Source organism: Macaca nemestrina, chromosome 17 (assembly GCF_043159975.1).
Source record: "Macaca nemestrina isolate mMacNem1 chromosome 17, mMacNem.hap1, whole genome shotgun sequence".
NCBI lineage: Eukaryota > Metazoa > Chordata > Mammalia > Primates > Cercopithecidae > Macaca > Macaca nemestrina.
The window spans coordinates 57,458,303-57,483,925 of record NC_092141.1 but is presented as its reverse complement, the minus strand read 5'-3'; the positions used below and the strand labels follow the sequence as shown (position 1 = coordinate 57,483,925).

Genomic DNA, 25,623 nt, shown 5'->3' with positions numbered 1-25,623 from the left:
CATGTTCTGTGTGTATCCTGCTGGGAGGTTGTATACAAATCACTGTGCCCATTCAGCAGAGAAGGAGACTGAAGCTCAGGGAGGCTAAGTGTCTTTCTCTAGGTTGTATTGTGGAGAAAGCGGCTGACTGGGAACTTGAATGAGGTCCCTAGTTTCATGCTCTGAGGGAAAAGAGGAATGTCCAGTTGGCCTGAGATAAGCCTCTGGTAAAATGTACTGTACATAATAGGTAATCAATAAATGTTGGCTGATGACAAACATGTTTTATTTGTTCATTAGTATAGTGATTACATTCTAAATAACTCCAACAAGGAAGTCAGCACATTTGGAATATCATTATCTTTCCATGATAATATCTTTCCATGGAAAGATAATGATATTCCAGACTGGGAGTGTCCCTAGCAGATCTGAGTCTGTGTATTGGCCCTGGGGTGGGCCAGCCCCTTAGACTCTATGGTCTCATTCTCTTTGTTTACAAAATTGAGATAAGGCCTCATTCTCTCCCCACCCCACCCCACCCCATCCCATATTGTTTTGAGAATAAAATGAGAGGATGTGTGTCAAGGGTGTATTTTGGCAATAGTCTCTGAGCCGTTTTCTGAGCACCTCCATACTGTTGACACTCAAGATAATATTTCATCAGCATTCCATTCAGGGTCCTCCCTTAATGAGGTGTGTGATGTACAAGAGTCGTGGGGTGGCAAAGGATGGGCTCCTGAGGAAACACTTAGGAAACTGGGCTTTCTGCCATTAAAGGAGACAAACCTTTGTGGTGACCTAATTAAAGTTTTTAAAATTCAATTTGGACAGTTAGCAAGCTAGGCTCCTTTCCAGGAAAAATAAGGAGTCAGTGCATGACCTAACCAGTCCTGGGCTGCTTGCCATTCCAAACAACTGCAGTAAGTTTATCACCTTCTTTCAGGGACTGAGGTTCCCAGGCACAGACTTGGATAAGGAAGGATGTCCTGTGGGGTCACACTGATGCTGTGGCCCAAGAGTGGTTGCCATGACTCGAGAAAGGTTATGAAGTATGGTTTTCACTAAAGGAAAAATGATCTATTTCGATTGTTTCTATGGAAGCTTGTGGATTATAAAAAAGTATCCTTTCAAATCCACCCATCCATGTACCTAGCCATCGATCCATCCATCCATTCATCCATCCATCAATGCATGCATGCATCTATCATTCATTCATTCATCCATCATCCAGTCATCATCCATCCATCTATTTGCCTATTCTTCCAGCCATTTATTCACCCATCTCTGTATTCATCCATCCAACACATACTGAGTTGCTACTCCCACCAAACACTGGAGATTCTATACTAAATATGACACAATCAATACTTTGAAAGAGCCCAGGCTTCATGTAAATGCACATAACTGAAACAATGGTTACAAGCACAAGGCGTGAAGTCAAAAGACCTTGGTTTGAGAGTTGACTTTGTAATTTAAGCAGCCCTGTGGTCTTGGGCTTCTAGGCCATATTTTTCATCCATAAAATAATGTAGCTGAACTCAAGGAATGTTCTCTATGATCTCTTCATGGTCAGATATGCTAAGATTCTCTGTGCAGGCAAATTCAGTGTAAGATGAGATCATCATGTGAGTGCAGACAGTGCAATAATGTAGTCAGTGGTCTCCTGTGTCCACCTTGCCCATCCACTCTATCTTCTATCTTACTCTGTCCACCTTGCCCATCTACTCTATCTTCTATCTTCTACAGGGCAGGCAGAATCACCTTTTCAAAAGAAAATCTATCACAGCCGGGTGTGGTGGCTTACACCTGTAATCCCAGCACTTTGGGGAGGCTATGGTGGTGGATCACCTGAGGTCAAGAGATCAAGACCAGCCTGGCCAACATGGAAAAACCCCATTCTCTGCTAAAAATACAAAAATTAGCCTGATGTGATGGCATGCACCTGTAATCCCAGCTATCAGGGAGGCTGAGGCAGGAGAATTGCTTGAACCTGGGAGGTGGAGGTGAAGGTGGAGGTTGCAGTGAGCCAGGATCACACCCTTCCACTCCAGCCTGGGCAACAGAGTGACTCCGTCTCAAAAAAAAAAAAAAAAAAAAAAAAAGAAAATCTGTCACATCTTTCTTTTTCATTCATCCCTGTAGTGGTGTAGTGGTGGATTCTATTCCTCTTTGGCTAAAGATCAACATTCTTAAGGAAGGTCTTTGCAGCTCTTCCCAATTCTCCAGCTCATTTTGTATTAAGCCTTGACTTGCTTTCTTTGCTTCTTAAACTTGCTATGTTTCCTTTTATTACAAGGCTTCCGTGTGGACCACTTGTACCTTTCCCCATCTTCTATCCTGGGAGAACTGCTCATCCTTCAGATAGGAGCCTACTCACCATTTCTTCAGGGACACTTTCTCTCACCTCCCAGGTGAGGCCTGGCTCCTATATATACACATAGATCAATATTTCTTCCTTTCAGAGCACAAACCTTAACCCTTAACCCTAGCAGAGAGGTCCTTAGTTAACATCTTGCTGCCCCACCAGCCTACCAGTCTCATGGGAGAAGGAACTGGGTCTAGTTTGCTCACTACTGCACTCCCTAAAACAGTGCTTGGCACATAGAGGGCCCTCAGCAAGCATTTTTCTGAACAAATATGGAGAATATGGTAAGTGCCCTAGGCTGACAAATATGAATTCCTCACACCTGGAGATGAGGACAGGAAATAGCATCCTTATTGGGGTAATTCACTTGAAAAAAACGCCTCAAAAGAAAGCCACCTATATGTTGCAAATTCACTGCACATAAGAGCAAGGTGCTCTCTAAACCCCATCAGGTAGCCCGGGGTGTCTCTCAAACCTAAGAGGGAGGACACTTTTGAACCAAAATGGATGTAACAATAGCTGTGAAGCCACTGCTGAGCTGTTGACGGAGGGTATAGGTGACAGGGAGAGATGGAGAAAACAAAAGGCCAGAGAGACAGAATTTGACCAAGGGTCTCTGCCACTGTGCAAGGTAGGGGTAGTTTTTCAGTCTAGAATGTTGGCTAAATAGTTGAAAAAGCCCTAGAGGAAAAAGAACAATCCATAGTTGTTCTTGAATGTGGTTAAAAAGCATTTTGAGTAGGAATCTGTGTAGCACAGTGGTTGAGGGCGTGTCAGACGGGCCTGGTTGAAGTCATAGTTCCAGCACTGAGTAGCTGTGCAGTGCTGTGCAAGTCACTGTGCTCTGAGCCTCAATTTCCTCATTTATGGGGATAATGGTATGTTTACCATTGGGCTGTTGGAAGAGGAAATGGAGTATGTAAGCTCATGCTTAACACAGGGCCTGGCCTACACTCAGGGCTCTTAAGTGAAAGCTGTTGCCACTGAGATGAATTACTTTGTTATAATTCTGTGCTCACCTAACTGTCTATCTGGTCTGCATTTGATTCCTGAGTAAACCCATTTGCCAGAAATGGGCTCTCATGGAACCTGTTCCTTTAGGTGGCTCTAAACCTTGACTCCTCTCTTTTTCTCCACAGCATACCAAGTATAGCAGCAACTTGCATTGGCTCTCCTTTCAAAATGCATGCAGAACCCAGTTGCTTCTCTCTCCTTTTGCTGCTACTGCCCTGGTTCAAGCTGTCAGTATCTCTTTCCCAGATGACTGTAGTGGCCTCCTAATAGGCCTGCCTGCTGGGGCCTTTACCCTCTATGGTCTCCTCTTGGCTAACAGCCAGAAAAGACCTGCTAAAAGCTAAATCAGATCATGCCACTCCCCTACTTGAAGACCTCTGATGGCCCCTATCACACTTAGAAGAAAACCCATATCCAGATCCAGTCCCCCGAAACCTTCAGGATTCCACATCAGCCAACTTTTTTGATCCTATGCACTCTCTCCTAACACATAGGTTCAAGCTACAGTGGTCCTGCCACACACCAGGCACACTCCTGCCTGAGGGCCGGAAACCTCTCTACCTAGAAACTTGCAAGCTGGCCTTTCCATCTCCTTTAGGTCTTTGTTCACATGTCACATTCTAGCTGAGGCCTTCCCTGACTGCCTCATTTAACACTGCAATCCCCACCCTACACTGGACGCCTTTTCCCTTAACTCATCTCCTACTTTATTTTACCCACAGCACTTGTCACTGTTTGATCCTTGTATATTTTACATATTTGTCTGTTGTCTGTCTCTCCCACTAAGTTCCATTACAAAAGAGTTTTTGTTCTTTTTTCGTTCCCTGTTGTTCCTCGGTGCCTAGATTCTCACAGAAGCAACATGCTAGGTACTTAATAAATATTTATTATGTGAATGAATGGTCAGTACACTTCTTGGGGTGAAGCCTTATTTGTATGCTCAGAAACTGTCCTGGCTTATAAGGTTAGTGTGGGCCAGGCTCCCCAAGCATTCTCTTTATAGAGATTCTGCTAAAATCAAATTTCTGAATCCTCTGGACTACAGAGTCAGTCTGGGACCTTAGATGTCCCTGATACCCAGCTTAAGCTTTAGGCACTGTGACACATATTTGCAATGGTGGAGAATGAGTCAGACTCTGATAAGATATAAATATTTGGCTACTCACCTCCTGAAGGTGAATTAGCTCTCACAGGTTACCAGAAATATCTCTGTGTCCTCTGAAGCCAAAACACACTTGCTGACGTGCATTAATAGCCAAAATGATAGGAAATGGCAGAGTCTGCCATTATTCATCCACTTTCCAGGGAAGGAAAGAGGATAAATTTATTATATAAGTATGAATTAACACAGGCATTGTGCCTGCTGAGCAGGTGTGCAGGAAGGAAAGGGGATGAATATGTGTGTGTGTGTGTGTGTGTGTTTCTCTCATGTTCCTGTCCTTAATCAGGAAAATGGAATCCCTTCTTGAATACCTTATGGCCAAATTTGAAGTTGTACCTTTTTTTTCTGTTTTAGAGAATAGTGGTTTGGTTTTTACAGAAAAACTGGAGGCAGCTCTGAGTAAGAGAAACACGGTGGTGGTGATTCCCAGAACTCGTCAGGCTTCTCCAAGTTGGGACATGTGTTGGTCAAAGGATGAGCTGCCGGCAATTCATGATGAAGACACTTGAGTGGATAAGACACTCATGGAGACATTTAAGGTAGGACACCAACCCAGGAAGGATCTGGAAGTAGAAGCGAGTGGAAGATGGCACTAAAAGTGGAAGAAAATCATGAAAGACGTGATCTCTCCTTGCTGCTTCAGTGATTACAAGTGGTCTCCAGCAGTCCTTCCAAGCGATTCTATTGAAGACCAGCATATTATTTAAATACTTCTCTCAGGAGCTTCGAAAGGTGGGAGACCAAATAGAGAGGGAAAGAAAAGAGCTCTCATGCCTCCACCGTGCCTTGGCACTGGGTGGGGAAGGCACAAGTGCTGGATGGCTAAGCATTGACTTGCTGCTCTGATGGCCATGCTGAAGGGACACATGGAAGGGGAGGCATTGAACACTTAGACTTTCACAGAATTTTCAATATCAATATGCAACTTGTGATAGGTTGTAGTTAAATTAATTTGTTGTTGTTTATTAAAACTTTTTGAATCCTCATGTTGAGGAACTCAAAGTAGAAAATAACGTCTGTAGAGCAAGTATACTTTTCCCCAGGTGTGCTGAGGGGCAGCTCTTATCAAGTGAAGTATACTATCAAAAATACTAACTTGGACTCTGTGATGGTTGAGTGTCAACTTGATTGCATTGAAGGATGCAAAGTACTTCTCCTGGGCATGGCTGTGAGGGTGTTGCCAAAGGAGATTAACATTTGAGCCAGGGGACTAGGAGAGGCAGACCCACCCTCAATCTGAGTGGACACCAACCAATCAGCTTCCAGCATGGGTAGAATAAAGCAGGCAGAAGAACATGGAAGGACTAGACTTGCTGCGTCTTCTGGCCCTCATCCTTCTCCCGGGCTAGATGCTTCCTGCCCTTGAACATTGGACCTTCAGTTCTTCAGCTTTTGGACTCTTGGACTTATACCAGTGGTTTGCCAGGGCCCTTCAGCCTTCAGCCACAGACTGAAAGCTGCACTCTGTAAGCTTACCAGCTTTTGAGGTTTTGGGACTGGGACTGGCTTCCTTGCTCCTCAGCTTGCAGACAGCCTATTGTGGGACTTCACCTTGTGATTGTGTGAGTCAATACTCCTTAATAAATTCTCCTTCATATATACACCTATCCTATTAGTTCTGTCCCTTTAGAGAACCCTGACTAATACAGACTCTAAGGGCAGAAACTCATTCATTCATCTATTCATTCATATATCCATCTATTCATTTACTTGCTCATCTAGCAAATATATTTTGAGCACTTGCTACGTATTGGGCAGATGTCCTGATACAGAAGTCAACAAGATGAACAAATCCCTCTCTTGAAGCTTGAATTACAGTGGGGAAGACAAACGATAAATAAAAAATAGAAAAGATAACTTTAGAGAGTGATGAGTACTGTAGAGATAATGAAATCAGTGAGTGATGTAGAGCTCCAGGGGTTAGAGTTCAGGCTCCTTCAGATAGGATGATTAGGAAGGCTTCTCTGGGAAGAAATCTTGGTGCTGAGACCTGAACAATGGGAGGACCCAGCCACATGAAGATTAAAAGTGATGACTCACAACCTTTGAAGTGCATTCATATCACCTGGGAGTTTTTAAAAATAGATAGTGGACCCCACCTCCAGAGGTTGAAATTTAATTGACCTCAAGATAAGGCTTAAAATTATTCTAACATGCAGCCAGGGTTGCAAACCCACCTAGACTAGAAGCGGAACTTACTAGACAGAATAGCACATGCAAGTGTCCTAAGGTAGGGAATGGCTTGGAGTGTTCCCAAGGGAGAGAGAAGGTAGGTATGGCTGGATGGGAATGACTGAATTAGATGGAGGTAAGAAACAAATCTGGAGAGAGTCAGGGATTGTATTCACTTAGGTGAGCTGGTGAGCATGTCACAGATCTAGAGCTGGACCCCACAGAAGTACACAGAAAACAAGAGCTCCTTGCTGCATGCAGTGGCACTGTCTTGTGAGGAGCCAGGGAGTTGGAATGGGTGGTAGGGAGAAACCCCACACATTTCACTTCTTCAGTGTCATCACCCAGCAAACTAATCTGAACTGCAGAATTTCTCTGGTGAGCAGCCGCCTGTTTTCCGGGGTGATCAATCTATGAAAAGTTTCCAAATTGTGTTAAAACTGCCAGTTTCTCGACAAACAGCACGGAGTGTACTTTCCAGGGAGAAAATTCAATAATTAAAATGAGTCAGCACTGAAGAACTGGAGGGTGGTTTGATCTAGTTTAGCAGCCGACGTTTTCTTAGCAGAAAAATGCAATATCCATAATACATTATTTTGTGCTGAACAGAAGTCAACTAGAACAGAATTGTCTCAAGAGGGACCAAAGTCAGCTTGCCAGAAAATATTTTTGAAGGCAGCAGAAAACTTGGTCTTCAAAAGCTGAAGTTGGGGAGCGGTCGAGGGGCCATGTCTCAGGTGCCCGCTGGCTGGAGGAGCTCCCTGAGCTGTTTTGGCAGGGACTCCCCTCTGGCTCTCTCCAGAGCAATTCTAAAGGCCAGATAAACACAACACCCAGGTTGTCTGAATACCTAGAGTTTAGAAGCCTGACTTCTCACCACCAGCTGAAAGACCTACTCGATATTGGGCAGCTCTTATTCTAGGGACTAAATTTGCCTTTGCCTGGGGTGTTACGACAGAAGGTGGGAGTTTGGGGGTAATTTTTTGTTTTTCTGAGAAAAGAAGAGTGGTTAAAGGAGAAAATCATTTCCTCTGGGTGGTAAGGGTCCCTGCAAAACATCCCCCGACTGAGTTTCCAGGAAGAGTGAAAACTGCCAAAGCTGAAAGTGGTTTGGCTCGGAGTCTAAGTCCCAGCCAGAGGTTGCACGTCCTCCCTGTACCTGCAGCACAGTCTCTTCCTGGGGCTGGCTCTGCGATTTCAAGAGCATAGAGAAATTGGCTCTCTTTTGGCCTCCTGAAGTTCATGCAATCATGGGGCCAACTAAATTTGTGTTAGATTATGCCAAAGACTGAACAACATTTTGCTTTTTTTTTTTTTTTTTGCTTCACTGACAATAGTCCAAGAGAGGAAGCCTTCAATTAGAATAGCAGAAAATACTGATTAGAATCAATCAACACCTCTAGAAGTTTAAACACTTAAGTTAATTAAACGGTTCAGTAAACTTGAAGCGAAACTTGCAAACAGAAAACACGATGTACAAAAGGATGCTTAGATTTTTAAAAAACAGATAATTATCCAACAAGCTCAACATCAACCTCACCAAAGGCTCTGTGAAAATGATCAGGCAGGCAGTACATTAATTTTCAATGCAACTCACACTTAGGTTCATATCACTACTCAAAAGCAAAAACTCATGACTCCTATCAGTGGGTGTGACGTTCTCACAAAAAAATTGGTTTCGAGATATACTATTAGGAAACTGGCAATGCACCTGTTGTATTTTAGTAGTCCTGAATATTTTAAGAGATGACTGTTTCCTTACCCTCAGTACAAACAAAATCCTGCAAAGACAGATCTTGCTGGTTTTATTTAATTTTAGGAGAAGGCCCAATCTGAATGAATGAAAACATGAAATACAGATTTTTTTCAGACACTAAAAATTTGTAACTCTTCTGCTGCAAAATGAAGTCAATCTAGATGTCTTATGTTGGGTTCCTTTAGACACAGCCTGTGATGGAGAGTCTAATTCAAGTACTTTCCTGATGATATGGTCCCCGGAAAAGGGGAAGGAGGAAAGTGGGACAGAGTTGAAACAAATATCAAAGCAAAGCTTTTGACTTGCCTGCAGATTGCTTCAGTCTGAGCCCATAGGAAGGCGCTGGAGTATGAATCTCACAACAAAATTAGTTCCACCTGAGGCAAGAAGATCAGCCTCTGATGCCCCTTGGCATGTATCTATTAGTCATGGGCTGTGGGCTTCTGCTGGGGGTGACTTGGGAATGTGGGAGTGTAGCCTGTTGAGCAATTAGCAGAGGGCAATCCCCCAGGAAAAGTGGTGGCTGTGAGGTGTGATCAGACAAAGTCACAGCTGCTGGGGGAGAGGGACAGTGGCTACCGGATGGGATCTGGGCAGGAAGTCTACATGACTGGACCAAGGAACTTCTGCCTCATAGAGATTGTTGAGTGATCTTAGGCAAGATGAAAGTTGTCTTTGATAAACAAGCCTATTCTAAAGTGAGAGCTGCCCCAGGCTCCAGACACTATCTTGTTCACTTCTGAATATAATGAGTCATCAACAAATGTGTGTTAAATGAATGGCAGACAGATCACTTGCAGTGTCCACTGAACATGATGCAGCTTCCATGCCCTTTCTACACATTTCACAAATACCCACTGAAGATGAAGCAATAACTGCGACTTGAGGTTCAGTCCCATCAGAAGACATGGGTTGAGCCCTTGTGTATTTTTTCATTAGGAATGAGGTCTTGTACCTCAGTTGTCCAATCTTTAAAATAGGGAAATATCACAACATGACAGGGCTTTTGTTAGGATTAGGAGAAATGGCACATGAATATACTTAGTAATTTAGCTTTTTCTCATGAAATGTTTTTCTTTGGCAGAAAGGCTGAAGTGCAGGAATAGAGACATTTAAAGCTAAAGGATTAGAAGCCTCTAATAATAAAAATTTACTCTGTAAAGATAAAGCAATACTGGAACTGTGCGGTAAAGTCAATAGGCACCGGGGATTGATATTGATCTACAGAATACACTTGTAGGAATGAAGCTACTCCATAAAGCCAGGCACATTGAGAGTGAGCATCTCATTGTTTTATCTCCCAATATAGTCTGCAGGTCAGGCTCTGAACGCTTCTTAACTAGAAAGATGGTGAGTTGCAAATAAAACAGGTGTTGGCCATTAATGAGGTCTCTATGCACAACACTTACTATACTCCCTCTCAGACTATGTGGAATGATTTCTCTTTGTGGGGGTTTGCCAAAAACAAAGTAACATTGCCTACCACCTTCCTTCCATAAAGGCAGGAGGAGGGTGAGTGGCTTTGTCTGCACAGGACACAGAGCTGCAGGAACTCTGTGACTTGGTGTTCCCACTGTCTGATGATCTGTCGTGTCCTCAGCTATCTGTGGGTCTAGAGCAGAAGATCATCACAAAAACTCAGCCAAACAGTAAATTGGAGGTGAGGTTTTCACCAGGACCATGAAGACTTCATTTGTTCAATCGGGTAACTTCCCAAGAAAGTGTTTTCCTACTTTAGAGATCCGGAAGGATTGGGAGCTGCTACTCAAGATGATCTTACACGCTGAATGGTTTGAGCATCATTCTTACCATTGATTAAGGGACTGGATCAATGGCTGGACTTCAGGCATGGTCAGAAGGAGAAAGGAGCCTATGATTGGCCATTTCTTGGCTGGGTCATGACCACAGCAAGGGCATAGATGTTTAACAGGCAGTGTGAGGTTACTATTAGAAATATGCATTTCTGAACCCATCAATGATGTCTAGTGGGGACAATGGGAGGACCTAAGGACAATAGTGATGGTAAGTCATTTGAGAAAAATAGGGCCTGAAAAAAATACAAATTTTGGCTCTATATCTTTTGAAAAATATCACTCCCTAGTTATCACTTAAGCCTAGGACCAAACAAGAGCTTCTCTAATCACTAGGCTTACTTATTAGAGCAAAGAGTAGAATGCGGGTACAAGCATCTGTTGTTATCTTGCCCAGCATCTATTTATCCCTCTTCCCTTGGTAACAGCACCCTTCCTTTCATTTGGAGAACTGTGCCTCCTGCATTTCCATATGGCCCTGGGGGATATCAATCCCAGTACCCTGCTCCTGGGTGTGTCCATGACTTTACAGGTTGGCCAGACTCAGTCTCCCAGGAATCTGAATTATAAGTGGAGTGAAATATGAATGGAAGGTGAATGAAGACAAGTCAGTTTGATGGCAGTGCTCAGAAAGAATGAATTGGAGATCCCTGGTACTGACCTGATGTTCCTGGCCTTTTGTGGTCCTTGATTCTACGAGTTACCTAGTATTCTCTCAAATAAACTAATCCTTAAATTAACTAGAGTGGCTTTCTTCTTCTTATAGTCAAAGAACACTGAGTGTTCAGTGTAAGGGGCCATGATGCCCCTAAGGAGAGAAAGGCCAGTCTCTCTTTCTCTTGCTCTGTCTGTATATGTGTGCATTTGTGCTGGTATAAGCACTGACACCAGTTCCTGAGGCCTCTACAAAAGGTACTTCAGGCCCCTTTTCAATTTGAGAGGCAGGGTGTGATATTATATGTGACCATCCATCTCTTTCTTAAAGAGGTACAGTCTCATAGGGGAACAAGCATAGATTTTGCAATCCATAAAAAATTGAGTTTGACTGCCAGTTCCAACATTTTCAATTTGTGTAATCTTGGGCAAATTCTGTATCCTTTCACCTTTGTCACCTGTAAAATGGGTACACTAATACCTATCTTTTCACAGGGGTTTGAGAGATTTAAGGCAATGTATAAAAAGGGCCAAGTATTGTGACTTGCACTAGAAAAATAATTTCCTTCCTCCCTCTGGAGCTCTTTGGGAGGTGGGCTGGGGTCCTCATCACTATGGTTATTTTACAGGGTTGGACCTTCTCCAGATACCTGATGAGGCCACATTCAGGTGGGTGGGTAGAGACACACTGTGGTTTCAAACATGGGAGATGTGACTGAGAAGGCGATGATTGCTCTTGCTAAGACAATGGACTTCGATGGTGATGGGAGAAGCTTAGTTGAGATGTAAGCAAGGATGTGCTCAGATGGAGAGAGAAGAAGGAATCACAGATACAAGAAATCTGCAGAACTTCAATTTTTAAATCTACACCTATGTGTGATGATTTCAGTTTGTTTCCTAAGGAGATAGTGGGCAGGGAGGAATTAAAAATCACGGCTCTTCCTTCACATTTGTGATTCTGGCTAAATAGGTGCTCATTATTCAGAGAATGAAAGAAATAGCAGAGCCTGGTAACACAAGAGCCCTTTTCTCAAATTATCAGTACTTTATAAGAGTTCTAGCTTTTCAATAATCATAGTTCTTATAGCTTCATGTTCTCACGTTCTAAGTTTATTGTGGTGAAAAGAACAAAATAAGGGAGGATTAAAACATTTTTGGGGAGAAGTTTCCAAGTAATTAAAAAAAATTTCCTTTTTAAAAATTTTTGTGGGTAAATAATGCTTGTATATATTTTTGGGGTACATGAGATGTATTGATACAGGCATGCAATGTGAAATCACAAAATGGGGAATGAGGTATCCATCCCCTCAAGTATTTACCGTTTGTGTTACAATCCAATTACACTATTTTGGTTATTTTAAAATGTACAATTAAGTTATTTTAAAATGTACAATTTATTATTGACTATTGTCATCCTGTTGTGTGATCAGATGGTAGTCTTGTTCACTCATTCCTTTTTTTTTTTTTTTCAGACAGAGTCTCGCTCTATTACTCAGGCTGGAGTGCACTGATTCAATCTCAGCTCACTGCAACATCTGCCTCCTAGGCTCAAGCGATTCTCCTGCCACAGCCTCCAAGTAGCTGGGATTACAGGCCCGTACCACCACGCCTGGATAACTTTTGTATTTTTAGTAGAGACGGGGTTTCACCATGTTGGCGAGGCTGGTCTTGAACTCCTGACCTCAGGTGATCCACCCACCTCGGCCTCCCAAAGTATTGGGATTACAGGCATGAGCCACCGCGCCTGGTCCTCATTCTTTCTAATTATCATTTTTTGAATCCATTAAAAATTCCCACCTCCCCTCCAGCCCCTACTACCCTTCCCAGACTCTGGTAATCATCCTCCAAGTAATTTGATTCAGAATTTTGTGTTTGTTTTCCTAAATCAATAAATACTACACAATACACTGTGAAAATGGCTACTACTTTCTTTCTTTTGCTCCCCACCTGGAGACGGTCCCCTGGGTCACCTTACTCAGCAATTCTCTCTCTAGATTTGATCCAGCAAATGAGATTGAGTGATATATTATAGAGTCTTTAATCATTTTCAAGGGAATTGGGTTGGGATGGAAGAGCCCTGGGCCTGGATGTGACTAATCTGAGGGAACTGGATCAGTATTTTTGGGAGAAGCACACCCCCAAATAAAAGGATGTCTAAAATGTTCATGGTTCCCCCCACTTTTTTTTGGCCTTGAAAAGTGATATTTATTCAGAGGAAAAAAAAAAAAAAGAGAGAGAAAAAAATGGCAGTAAGTCCATCCATTGGCTACTTCTCTGTCCCCTCCTGGTTCTCGCCAGCCCCCCAGGGTTGGGCTCTCGTTGGAGTGGGTAGCAGGGCTGCCCCTAAGGTGATGTCAGTGACATGGTTCAAATACTGTCTCACCACTTACCAATGTATGCACTTGGGGTTCATTAAGCTACAGTTCCCTCCATAGCATTTTGTAGAGGAATTGTTTAAGCATGTGCTGTGTACCCTACTGAATCACTGGCCTCAATAAATGTTGAATTAGGTATAAAATCCTTTCCTTTATGCACCCTTCAATCTGAAGACCTATTACTGAACAATGATAGGAAATTGGTTTTTCATTCAACAGAAAGCCAAAGGTTGGCCAAGGTCATGGTAGGTCCAGCATTTCTTCATCAAGTTTATAGTCTTCTGAGCTTTGAATATGTTGGCAGGGAGATCTTAACCAGGATGAGACACAGAGAAATGAATTATAGTGCTACTTGAGTAATCTGTGCAATAGGTTACTGCCATCTTTGGAACCGTCACTTGAGAAATAATAAGAAATATACATATTGGTCTCTGTCCCCAGTCCCCGGCACAGAGCTCCTAAAACCCTTGTAATTTCCTGAGTGGTAGGAGTGCTAGGAGAATTTTTTTTTTTGTTCTAATGCTTGGCTTCTGCTTAAGTTCCTGAGACAGAGCTCCTAATGCCCTTGTAGACAGGGGTGCTGGAATTTTTTAACATTTGGTCCTTGACCCCCATTTTCTGACACAGAGCTCCTAAATCCCTTGGAATTTCCTGGGTGATAGGAGCCTCTTTTGTTCTAATGAGATGACTCTTGGTGGGCACCTGGCTAGCCCAACATGGGCCTGGTTGCCAGGAAAATGAACCATGTGATTAAAAGTAGTACTACTATTTGATCCAGCAATCCAGAGGAAAAGAAGTCATTATTCGAAAAAGATACTTGTGCACACATGTTTATAGCAGCACCGTTCACAATTGCAAAATCGTGGAATCAACCCAAATGCCCATCAATCAACAAGTGGATAAAGAAACTGGTATATATATATATAGGATAGAATACTACTCAGCCATAAAAAGGAATGAATTAACACGATTTGCCGACTTGGATGAGATTGGAGACTATTATTTTAAGTGAAGTAACTCAGGAATGGAAAATCAAACATTGTGTGTTCTCACGGATATGTGGGAGCTAAGCTTTGAAGATGTAAAGGCATAATAATGATACAATAGACTTTGGGGACTTGAGGGGAAGAGTAGGAGGGGGGCGAGGGACAAAAGACATACAAATATGGTACAGTGTATACTGCTCGGGTGATGGGTGCACCAAAATCTCACAAATCACCACGAAGGAACTTACTCATGTAACCAAATACCACCTGTGTCCCAATAACTTATGAAAAAAAGATTAAAAATAAAAGCCAAAGCAGCTTACAGTAAAAATAGATAGATAAATAAATAAAAATAAAGTATTGGAACTTTCAGCTCCACCTCAGTCTCCAGGAAGAAGAGAGAGGCCAAAGGTTGAGCTAATCACCAATGACCAATGACTTAATCAATTGTTCCTAGGTAAGGAAGCCTCCATAAACACTCAAAAGCACTGAGTTCTAGAGGTTCCTGGAAGGCAGTAGGCCTGGAGAGGGCACAGAAGCTCCTCAACCCTTCCCCATACCTTGTCCTATACAGTTTTTCCCCCAGCTGTTCATTTGTATCTTTTGTGATACCCTTTGTAGTAAACTGGTAAGTGTTTCTCTGATCTCTGTGAGCCACTCTAGGAAATTAATTGATCCAAAAAGGTGGTCATGGGAACACGCATCACAACCTGTGCTTATTATTGGCCTCTGGGGGCGGGGAGGGGGAACTAAGCCCTCCATCTGTGGGATCTGTTGCTATCTTCAAGTAGATAGCATCAGAATTGAATTGAATAAGAGAACACCCAGCTGGTGTCTGCTACAGAATTGATTGCTTGGTTGACCGTGGGAAGAAATCCTCATATGTTTTGGCAACCAGAGGTCACAGAAGTGTTGATTGTTGAATGAGAGGATAGAAAAAAGACACTTTGTTTTTTCTTTTCTCCATATCTCATACTATTGCCCTGAGGATGTCTTCTATACCTCTATTCACAGCACAGCATCACACATGGGAAGCATGGCCAGGTCCAAATATGGTCACACTTTCCTCTGACCTCACTCCAGTTCTTTATTCCCATCTGAGAGCTCATCTGAGCATAGCACACATCAGCATGCGTGCAAAACTACATTATGGAGAAGAGGGATTTGATGAATCATAAAATCTCACACAGCACTAGAAAAAGTCCAGGATAAATGGGCTTTGAATAAAATAAATGCCACCAGAACCCCCACATAAATGATGCATGACATCGCCTGCAAATTGAGGCATGAAGGCATGAAATTTTAAACTCTCAGATGGCACCTCCTTGTTCTTTTCAACTTGTCCTCACAAAACTTGTGCAATAGCTACACCTCTCACCACTGAACCTAGGTAACACCTGGAATTCACCTGTTGCTGAAAAATAGACAAGAAAGTTGAATCACTGGGGAATTAAAGGAAAGATCCATGGTGTATTTACCCCTGTTGCCCAGCATCTAATATGAGTTTGGGACACAGCAGGTCTCAGAAAATGTTTTTGGCATGTTTACAAATAGGAAGAAGAGCTGCCTCTGTTCAAGAGAAGTTAAGACCCATCGGATGTCTTTCATTCATGATATCCCGGTCCTACGTTGGGGTGATTTAAAAGGTTAAGTATTGGCCGGGTGTGGTGGCTTATGCTTGAAATCCCAGCACTTTGACAGGCTGAGGTGGGAGGATTACTTGAGGCCAGGAGTTCAAGACAAGCCTGGGCAGCATAGTGAGATCCTGTCTTCAAAAAAGAAAAAAAAATTAGCCAGGCATGGTGGCATGAGCCTGTAATCCCAGCTACTCAGGAAGTTGGGGTCGGGGGGTATCACAAGCCCAGGAGTTCATGGCTGAAGTGAGCTGTAATCCCACCACTGCAGCTTGGATGGCAGAGCCAGGCCCTGCCACCAAAAAAAAAAACAAAGACAAAAACAAAAACAAAAACAAACAAACAAAAAAAAAACTTTTGCAGCCTTTTAAGAAGGCAGTGAAGTGGGCTTTGATCCAGATAGGCTGGAGTTTGGTTCTCAACTCTAGAACATAATAGGCATAAAAACTCTGGACCCTGGTTTTCCAGCACTGAAAGGATGATAATAATAATAAGAGTAATAATAATTGTGGTATAATAAGAAATATTATTTGGTTTTTGTCTGCGGTTCCTGCCACAGAATTTCCAAAACACTTGGAATTTCTGGCTTGGAATATGTAGACAGCAGGAATCTTAAGTAGGACGGGACATCTACAATGAATTATTCTATTACTTGAGTAATCTATTCAATAGGTTCCTGCCACCTTTGGAAACCTACTACAGCGAGGAAGTCTTCTGCACTTCCTTTTATAGCACAGTATTATATACTGGAAGCAGTGGACATGCCTGAATGATAAGAGTATCTTTTGTTATTCATAATGAGCCCTTTTAATCATATCTGAGTGTACGCTAATGAGGTGACTTAAGGTGGGGACCCTAGATAGCCTCAGGAAGAGGCTGGTCAGCAGAACCAACTCATTAGAGGGCTGAAACTTCAGTCCCATCCATCAGTCTGAAAGCTGGAGATACAAGCTCTATAAAAAGTCTTGAACAACAAGTGTCCATCAATGGATAAAGAGAATATGGTATATATACACAATGAAATACTATACAGCCTTAAAAAGGAAGGAAATTGTATGACTTGCAACAACATGGATGGAACTGGAGGACATTATGCTAACTGAAATAAGCCAGGCACAGAATGATGAATACCAACCGATCTCACCTATATGTACAATCTAAAAAAGTCAATGTCACAGAAACAGAGTAGAAAGGTAGTTTCCAGAGGTTGGTGGAGAGAGGGAAGGAGAAAGGGTAGAAAATTTCAGGTAGACTGGAGGAATAAGTTTTAGTGATCTATTATGCTCTGCTCTATGGTGATCGAAGTTAACAATAATGTATATTTCAAAATTGCTAATAGATTAACATTCTCACCACAAAAAAATGATGTGAGGTGATGTATATGTTAATTAGCTTGATTTGCTCTTTCTACAATGTATACCTAGATCAAAACATCACATTGTATCTCATATATACAAAATTATTATTTGTCAGTTAAAAATAAACTTTATTAGGCCAGGCGTGGTGGCTCACGCCAGTAATCCCAGCACTTTGGGAGGCCAAGGTGGACAGATCACCTGAGATCAGGAGTTTGAGACCAGCCTGGTCAACATGGCGAAACCCTGTCTCTACTAAAAATACAAAAAAGTTATCTGGGCATGGTGCCATGAGCCTGTGATCCCAGCTACTGGGGAGGCTGAGGCCAGAGAATCACTGGAACCTGGGAAGCGGAGGTTGCAGTGAACCGAGATCATGCCATTGCACTGCAGCCTAGGGGTCAGAGTGAGACTTCATCTCCAAAACAAAAAAAAAACAAAAAAAAAAACTTTTTTTTGAGACAGAGTCTTATTCTGTCACTCAGGCTAGAGTGCAGTGACGTGATCTCGGGTCACTGCAACCTCTACTTCCTAGGTTCAGGTGATTCTCCTACCTCAGCCTCCCAAGTAACTGGGATTACACAGGCGCCTGCCACCACACCCAGCTAATTTTTCTATTTTTAATAGAGATGGGTTTCACTTGCTGGCCAGGCTGGTATCAAACTCCTGAGCTCAAGTGATCTGCCCACTTTGGCCTCCCAAAGTATTGGGATTACAGGCATGAGCCACCGCACCTGGCCAGTTAAAAATAAACTTTAAGATGTATGAATTAAAAAAAAAAAATTCTGTCCATCAGGTGAGGGTCATAATTAAAAAAAAAAAAAAGTCTTCACAAGATTTGATAAGCTTCCCAGTTGGTGAACATATTGAGGTGCTGGGACGGTGGTGCACCCAAAAAAGGCCTAGAAGCTTCCTGCATAGTCTGCATATTCCTCATCCCTGCCCTAGTCCTGCGGCAACCTTACGCTGTGTACCTGTCCCATGTGGCTATTCCTGAGTTGTATCCTTTACACTAAACCAGAGTTATTATGTTTCCTTGAGTTCTGTGAGTCATTCTAGCAAATTATCAAACATGAAGGGGGGTTGTAGGATTTGTAGTTGCTTAGTCAGTTTGAGGCCTAGACTTATGATTGGCCTCTGAAGTAGGAGGAGTCTGATGAAACGAAACACTTTAACTCTTGGGATCTGATGTTAACTTTAGGTAGATAAGTCTCAGAATTGAATTAAATTGTAGAACAGTCAGCTGGTGTTTGGAGAACTGGAGAATTTGTTGGTGTTAAAAAACATATAATAATAATGAATTATACTTTTACAGCATTATTTCAGAGACAGCTGAATTGCCTAATGCACCCAGATTGACTAGAAGGCAATAGCACTGTGTGAATGCTTATTCTCCCTCATGCCTCCCCAGCCACTTCAATGATCTGGCCTAATTCCAGTGGCCCAACTCCTTGCTCCAACATTAAGGTCCATTGCAAATTTGTTGGTGTGTGTGACATTTTACCCCTAAGAAGCATCTTTTCAACAGGACTGATTTGGGTATCCTGTAATCCGGTTCCATTTTGTGTGTTTTCTAAGTTTTCTTTAATTGAAGAAATGAGAAAGAGGGATGCATTTTTGCAGTCATAGCTCATGTAAGTAACTCCGCTAAACAGTAGGTTGTGCAATGGCCTCAGGGTCCCCGATCCCCTGCTCCTTTACCAAAATTAACAGTGCACCATGGACTTTCATACAATTTCTTACTTGATACTCATACTAGCCTTGGGAGGACGTTTCAACTAGACATATTATCACTATTTTCCAAATGAGAGCATGGAATCTCAGACTTACAATAAAAGAATCAAAGTATATGAAACCCAGAGGGCATCTTGGAGATCATGTGGCAAAATCCCTTCATTTTGTGAATGGAAAATGAAGCCTGGATCAGGAAGTGATTTGCCCAAAGCCACAAGGTCACTGGTAGAGCTGGGTTCAAAACCCATTTGTCTTCTTAGTTTGGTACTTTCTCCTTTGGTTATATCATTTAGACCCCCAGTGCAGATTTTCTTTATAGTAAATCTAGGGTTTACCTTCCCCCTCCCTGCCAATACCACTGCCTGTAAAACTTAGACTCCTCCTCAAGTTAGTTTCCCTCCTGTTGAGACAAAGATTGGAAAAGTGTAATTAGACTAATAACACTCAGCTTTATTAATGAGCCCTTCAAGATGCTGCCTGGTTCCCACATGTGGGACTGGACCAAATGGGACAGTTGCCCAATAAGACCCCAAGGGAAGGAGAATGTGAGGGATGAGTCAAACCTGGGCATGTACTTACTCAAGCTAGCCTAGCACATGTAGTTGGTGGGAGAACTTGAACTGTGACAGGGAGGATCAAGGTTGCAGCTAAAAATTAGTGCTGAATGTCAAGTTCAAAAGGTGAGGCTAGGGATGAAATTGGAAGATGAATCATGAAGTTGAAGCCAAAAGGTTCAAGAAAAGGATGGATTCAGTATGAGGAACGTGGTTCAGAACCTAAGATGTGAACACCCGGTAAGTGCTACTTGTGCCCAGGATTGGTGCCTGGGATGTGGTGATGGGTACCACGCAGGACAAGACAGGGCATCTACTGAGTGCTCCTGCAGATATCATCTATGGGAAAGACACACGCTTTAGGGAAATAACATCCTATAATATCAAGGAATTACATACATATGGTCTCTGGGGAAGCTTTTTGAAACTCAGTTCACCTTTCCTTTGATGTGGAAAAAGCAGAATTAGACTGAAATCTTTTTTAGCCTACTTGTCATTCAGAGAGGGTGCTTGCTGACCCTTTTATCTTTGCCGAAATCAGAATCCTTCATGTCTGACACATGTGCTGGTACAATGCTATCTGGGCTTCAGTGTGAAACTGTTTTTCCCCTCTGCCCTCTTTTCTATCTGTCCTCACATTTCTGAGTACAGATTAAAAGCCTGGCACTCATTAGCTGGGGCACCACTGCAGCCAGTCAGCCCATGTTTACTGGGTGCCCATGGGGTGCCTGGCATTGCCCTGGGTACCTGCGAGAGAAACCAAGGGCTCTGACATCCCTTGCCCTGAGTCCTGGCTCCCAACAGTGCTGCAGGGCAGATGAACAGGCCTGACAAATAGTAATCAGGAGGATGAGGGGTGCTGGGAGTTTGGAATTTTGAGGGGGCTGGAGAGGAATGAGGTTTTGGATAGAATTAGAAAGTGTGAGATTCTGTAAACAGTTATTTTAAACGAAAGAAAGAACTTCCAGCAAGTGCAGTTTATATTACTGTCCTTGTAGAGTGACAGACACACCCATTCTCATGAATTCTGTAATGGATGGAATATGAAAGAATATTGCCAAAATAAGTGACATTCCTTGGTTGGGAGATGTATTGAGGCTATTTGGTTCTGCCTGCTTATTTTCTACTTAAGGAAACTTTTCCATATATGTAATTCGGAGGGTCTAGTTGGGATATGGACTTTTAAATAACCTGAATGTTCAGAATGGGCTCACTATAAACACCGGCAGTTGCCAACAAAAGTATAAGATGGGCTAGAATTTCCATGCTTTGGATGAGGTAAAAGAGGCCCAACCACTTCTGAATGAAACGTCATTCCTCACTCTGTCTTTGCCTAATAAAACTGCCCTTACTCTGAACTTTGGAAATCAAAAGCAGTTTTGATTTACTGGGGTGGAGAACTGTGGGTAAATTTTTTCCTTTTTTTAAATTTTGTTTTCTCAGAATATCATTATGATATCTGTGCAATGTGGAAAAACAATTACCTGCTCTTTAAAGAGATGAAGGTTTGCAATTGAAAATATAATGTAAAAGAGAATATTTCCCTTCCTGACTTGAGAATGAAACTAAACCATGCCTATCCCTGAAGACCCAGGGAAAATTCCATTCCTTCCATGAAATTCCCCTCTTAAATATCCTTGTGCTTACCCAGGGCGCAGCACATTGGTGTGAGTCTACTGGCTGCTCAGTAAATACTTGAAGATAAAGAGCACAGTAATAGTTAATCTAGCGATAACAGTTTTCACTGTTGAGTGCCTACCAGGAGCCAGCTCTGGTGGGAGCAGTTTTATGGTCCTCAATAGTCACCATATGCATTCCTCATAATGAGCCAGCAAAAAAGGAATTATATCCCATTTCACAAATGGGATATAATTTTGAATCCTTTGAAATTCAGGAGGAATAAGTTCAAGAGATCTATTGTACAACACAGTGACTGTAGTTAACAACATACTGCATTGTATACTTCAAAATTGCTGAGAGATCAGATTTCTAAGTATTCTCACCACAAGAAAACGATAAGTATGCAAGATTATGTATGTGTTAATTAGCCTGATTTAACCCATCCACAAAATACACATATTTCAAAACATGTTATACACCAAAAATAAATACATTTTAAATTTGCCAGTTGAAATTTTTTTTAATGTATAAAAAAAATTGGTAGCATTATCTGTCTATACTTAATCAACTAGGCCTTGTGTTGTTACTTAACTCTCCAATGGATATCTATTTTTTCCCCCTAACTATACCAGTAGCCCTTGGAAAGCACAGAGCATATTCTATATATATTCTGTTCCCCTACTATGACAAGCATAGAACGGAGTACTTAAAAATATTTAACATGTATCTAGAATGAGCCAGAAAAAGACTTCAGAGATTTTTCAGAGAACTGCTCTCATTTGACAAATAAGAGGCTCAGAAAGGGGAAATGAACTTTAATGAAATCATTTGGTGGCACAGGTAGGATCAGAACTCAGGTCTTCTAATTCTCAGGTAGTGGCCTGCCGGTTTCATCAGCTGCTTCCCTGTTTGTTGTGGGCAGGTGGATAGATGGATATCATGGGTGTGTGATGCATGTCAATTGCAGCCTTGTCTCAATGCCACCCACTCTTCAGCTATCTGCTAAACCTCTTTCATCTCTCTCCCTGTTGCCTCCACACCATCTTGGGGGAGGCGAGTTTGTATTTCCAAAAGTGGAGACACCTCAACAATGGACTATCTCCTACCAGAGCCTTCTGAGGACACCTTTCACAGAGCAGTTGGCATTTGTGGGGGATGGGGAGGAAGGGTGTGGAGAGGATGTAATTTCCTGCTTTCATTTTTAATTCTTCAGGAGGGTCTTCCCCCCATCTCTGATGAGTGTTTTCAGAGTAATAATCACCTGTGGGGTAGGAGGGGAATCCCACACATTTTTAATGAACCCAGATTAATGAGATGTCACCAAGATGATTTCTTTTTTTTACTTTAAAATGAAGTTTCTTTTGTTTCAGAGCCTTTGATTCAGAAGATCTTTATGAACAGAGATGGCTGCATGTCAATGATGCTCAGAAATGCCTTGATCACATACAGTGGTTCACATGGGTCCTGGGCTAAGCTGTCACTTTTTACAACTATGCCTCAGGAAGTAGGCAGTCCTCCTATTCTAAAAATCAAAATAGGATAATAATGATATGTCCTTTTATTTATAAATAGTGACTTGCAAAGTACTTTGAGCTTGATAAACCACTTTAAATGCTTCATTTATTTTTTTAAAGATGCCATCTCTGATTTTACTTCATGTCCATCCTATTTATTTATCAAATATTTATTGAGTGCCTATTACCATTCTAAACATTAGGAACACAGCAGTGAGAAAAGAAAGACAATGCCCCTGTTATTGCAGAACTTTCTTTTTTTAAAATAAAAGACTTTTGTAGGACTTTTTTTTTTTAAAAAAAAGACTTAAATTTTTTTTTTTTTAATGACAGGGTCTCACTCTCTCCTAGGCTGGAGTACAGTGGCATGATCATAGTTCACTGCAGCCTTGAACACTTGGGCTCAAGCAATCTTCCCACCTCAGTACCTTGAGTAGCTGAGACTACAGGTGCATGTCACCACACCCAGTTAATTTTTTGTTGTTGTTGTTTGGTAGAGACAAGATCTTGGTATGTTACCCAGGCTGGTCTTGAACTCCTGGGGTCAAGTGATCCCTGCCTTAGCCTTCACAATTTCTGGGATAATAGGTGTGGGCCACAGTGCCGGGCCTTTAAATACTTTTTATTTTGAAATAATTTTGATTTGTAAGAAGAGTTAAGATAGTACAGTAAGTTTGCATATAACTTTCATCCATCTTCCCTTAATTTTTTTATTATTGAAACTAAGAAGTTAACGTTGGCACAACACTCTGAATTAGAGACTATATTCAGATTCTACTACTTTTTCTGCTATTGTCCCTTTTCTGTTGCAGGATCCAATCCAGGATCTCACATACAATTAGTTGTCATCTCTATTCAGTCTCCTCCAATCTGCGATAGATCCTCAGTCTTTCCTTGCTTTTCATGATCTTCACACTGTTGATGGGTACTTATCAGATATTTTGTAGAATGTCTCTCAGTTCATGTTTGTCTGATGCTCTCTTACAATTATTCTGGGCTTATGGATTTTTGGATACATATCACAGAGGGAAAGTGCCCTTCTCATCACATCAGAGGTACCCAATATCCACATGATGCCCCTGGTGCAGTTAGCTTTGATCACTTGGCCCAGGTGGTGTCTGCCAGGTTCCTTCTCTGTGAAGATATTATTTTCCCTTTCCATTTGCTTTTCTTTGGAAGCAAGTTACGAAGTCCTGCCCACCACACTAAAGAGGAGGAGAATTAGCAGAGCTTGCTCTTTAGTGAAAGGAGATAGAGAATAATGAAGTAAGTAAGCACAAAAAATTATCAATGAATGATCAGTTTTGAGCAGAGAATCAAAACGAAGTAATGTGATTGTGAGTGACTGGGTGGTTAGGGACAGTTTCAGTTGTCCCAAATAATAAGAAGTCGGCCATGAAAAGACCAGGGGGAGGAGCATGCTAGAGAGAAGGAACAGCTTCCAGTGTAGGAGCAAACTTGGCATGATCAGGCTATGCCTCTCCCCTGTTCAAAACCCTCCAATGAATCCCATTCCACCAGAGGGAAAGCCACAGTCCCAACACTGGCCCACACAATCTGCACAGTCTGTCCCCCCTTCCACCTCTGGCCCCACTGACCACCTTGCTATTCCTCAAACATACCAAGCACACTCCATACTTAGGCCTTGGTGCCGGCAGCTCCTTATGGAGAAACTATTCTCCTATTTACCCTCATGGTCATCTCCCTCATTTCTCTAAGGTTTTATTCAATGTCATCTTTTCAGATGCTTAATCTTTTTTTTTTTTTCCTGTATCACCACACACACATACACACAAACACGCACACACACAAACAGACACATAGTGAGTGAGTAGGTGCTCCAGCCCCTAGAAGTATTGGCACATGGGTTAGAGGGAAGCCCATTGCATGTGGACTTTTCATACGGGCTTGGAAACTTTCTTAAGCTTACTGGCCCTGCTTGAAAAGCCAACAGGCAACTGTGACTCTTTAGCATCCATCTCCTTAAGGTTGTTTTTTTTTTTTCTGACAGTTATCACTGCCAGGTTGACAAACAATCAATTGCTTTGCTCCGTGCTTTAGACACTGCCTAAATTTCAGGTATTAGCAAATTCTGCTGCTCCCTCTTCATTTGCTGGTGACTAAAGAGGCACATGCATCATGCCTCACACCAGCTGGCATGAGTTGTATGTTATCATATAGTTTCTACTAAACCTCATAAATCTCTGTGTTCGCTAATGATGTGGATGTGGATATTGAGGTCGCATTTCTTTTCAGAGAAAATAAAAGGCAAGTCAATCCACATGGTCAGATAAAGGGAAATAAGTCTTGAATAGGAATCTCTCCTAAATGGCCAATGAATCAGCACAGAAAATAAATCAGCGAGGCGTAAGTTAGTACCACTATAATTCTCATTTTACAGATGAGTAAACTGAGGCAGGGAGTGGTAAATAACTTTCCTAAGGATAGTACCAGGAGCAGAGCCAAGAATCAAGTCCAAGCAATCTGGATGTGCCATAATCCCCTGGCAGTGGCTTAGTGTGGAGGACTCCTATTGCAGACAGTGCCTTCTCCTAGCACAACATGAGCAAAGAGAGACTATAAATATCTCCTTACTAGAATGGAAGTTCCCTGAGGGGAAGAATTATGAATTACTCCTAACTGAACCTAGAGATTGGCAAAATAATTCACACAGTAGGAACTCAGGTATCTGTGAGGAATAAATATTATTCATCATACAGAGTTTTGGATTATTCATTATTTTGGATTAGTCATTCTTCTGTTTCCTTGATGAGGAAGGCAGAGACACTGCTCAGACTGTAATGTAGGAATCTATTTTCCTGAGTTGGATTCCTTTTCTACATCTTTTGGGTATTATTTCCTCACAGAAATGTTTTGTAAATCTGGTCAGAAAATCAACAGGGACTTAAGGGAGGTTAAAGGAATTAACGTGTATTTG

At 42.0% G+C, this 25,623-nt stretch overlaps 1 protein-coding gene and 1 long non-coding RNA gene across 2 annotated transcripts in view; one reads left to right on the top strand and one right to left on the bottom strand.

The window, feature by feature from the left end:
* LOC105472408 (uncharacterized) overlaps positions 1-12,754 on the top strand; it is a 50,299-nt gene extending 37,545 nt beyond the window's left edge. Inside the window, exon 4 of the long non-coding RNA XR_981563.3 lies at positions 12,386-12,754. This is a non-coding gene — a long non-coding RNA (uncharacterized lncRNA). The remainder of the gene's footprint in view (positions 1-12,385) is intronic.
* The window catches only part of LOC105472409 (carbonic anhydrase 10), a 544,782-nt gene that overhangs the window by 68,585 nt on the left and 450,574 nt on the right, over positions 1-25,623 (bottom strand). The gene's annotated exons all lie outside the window — the stretch shown is intronic.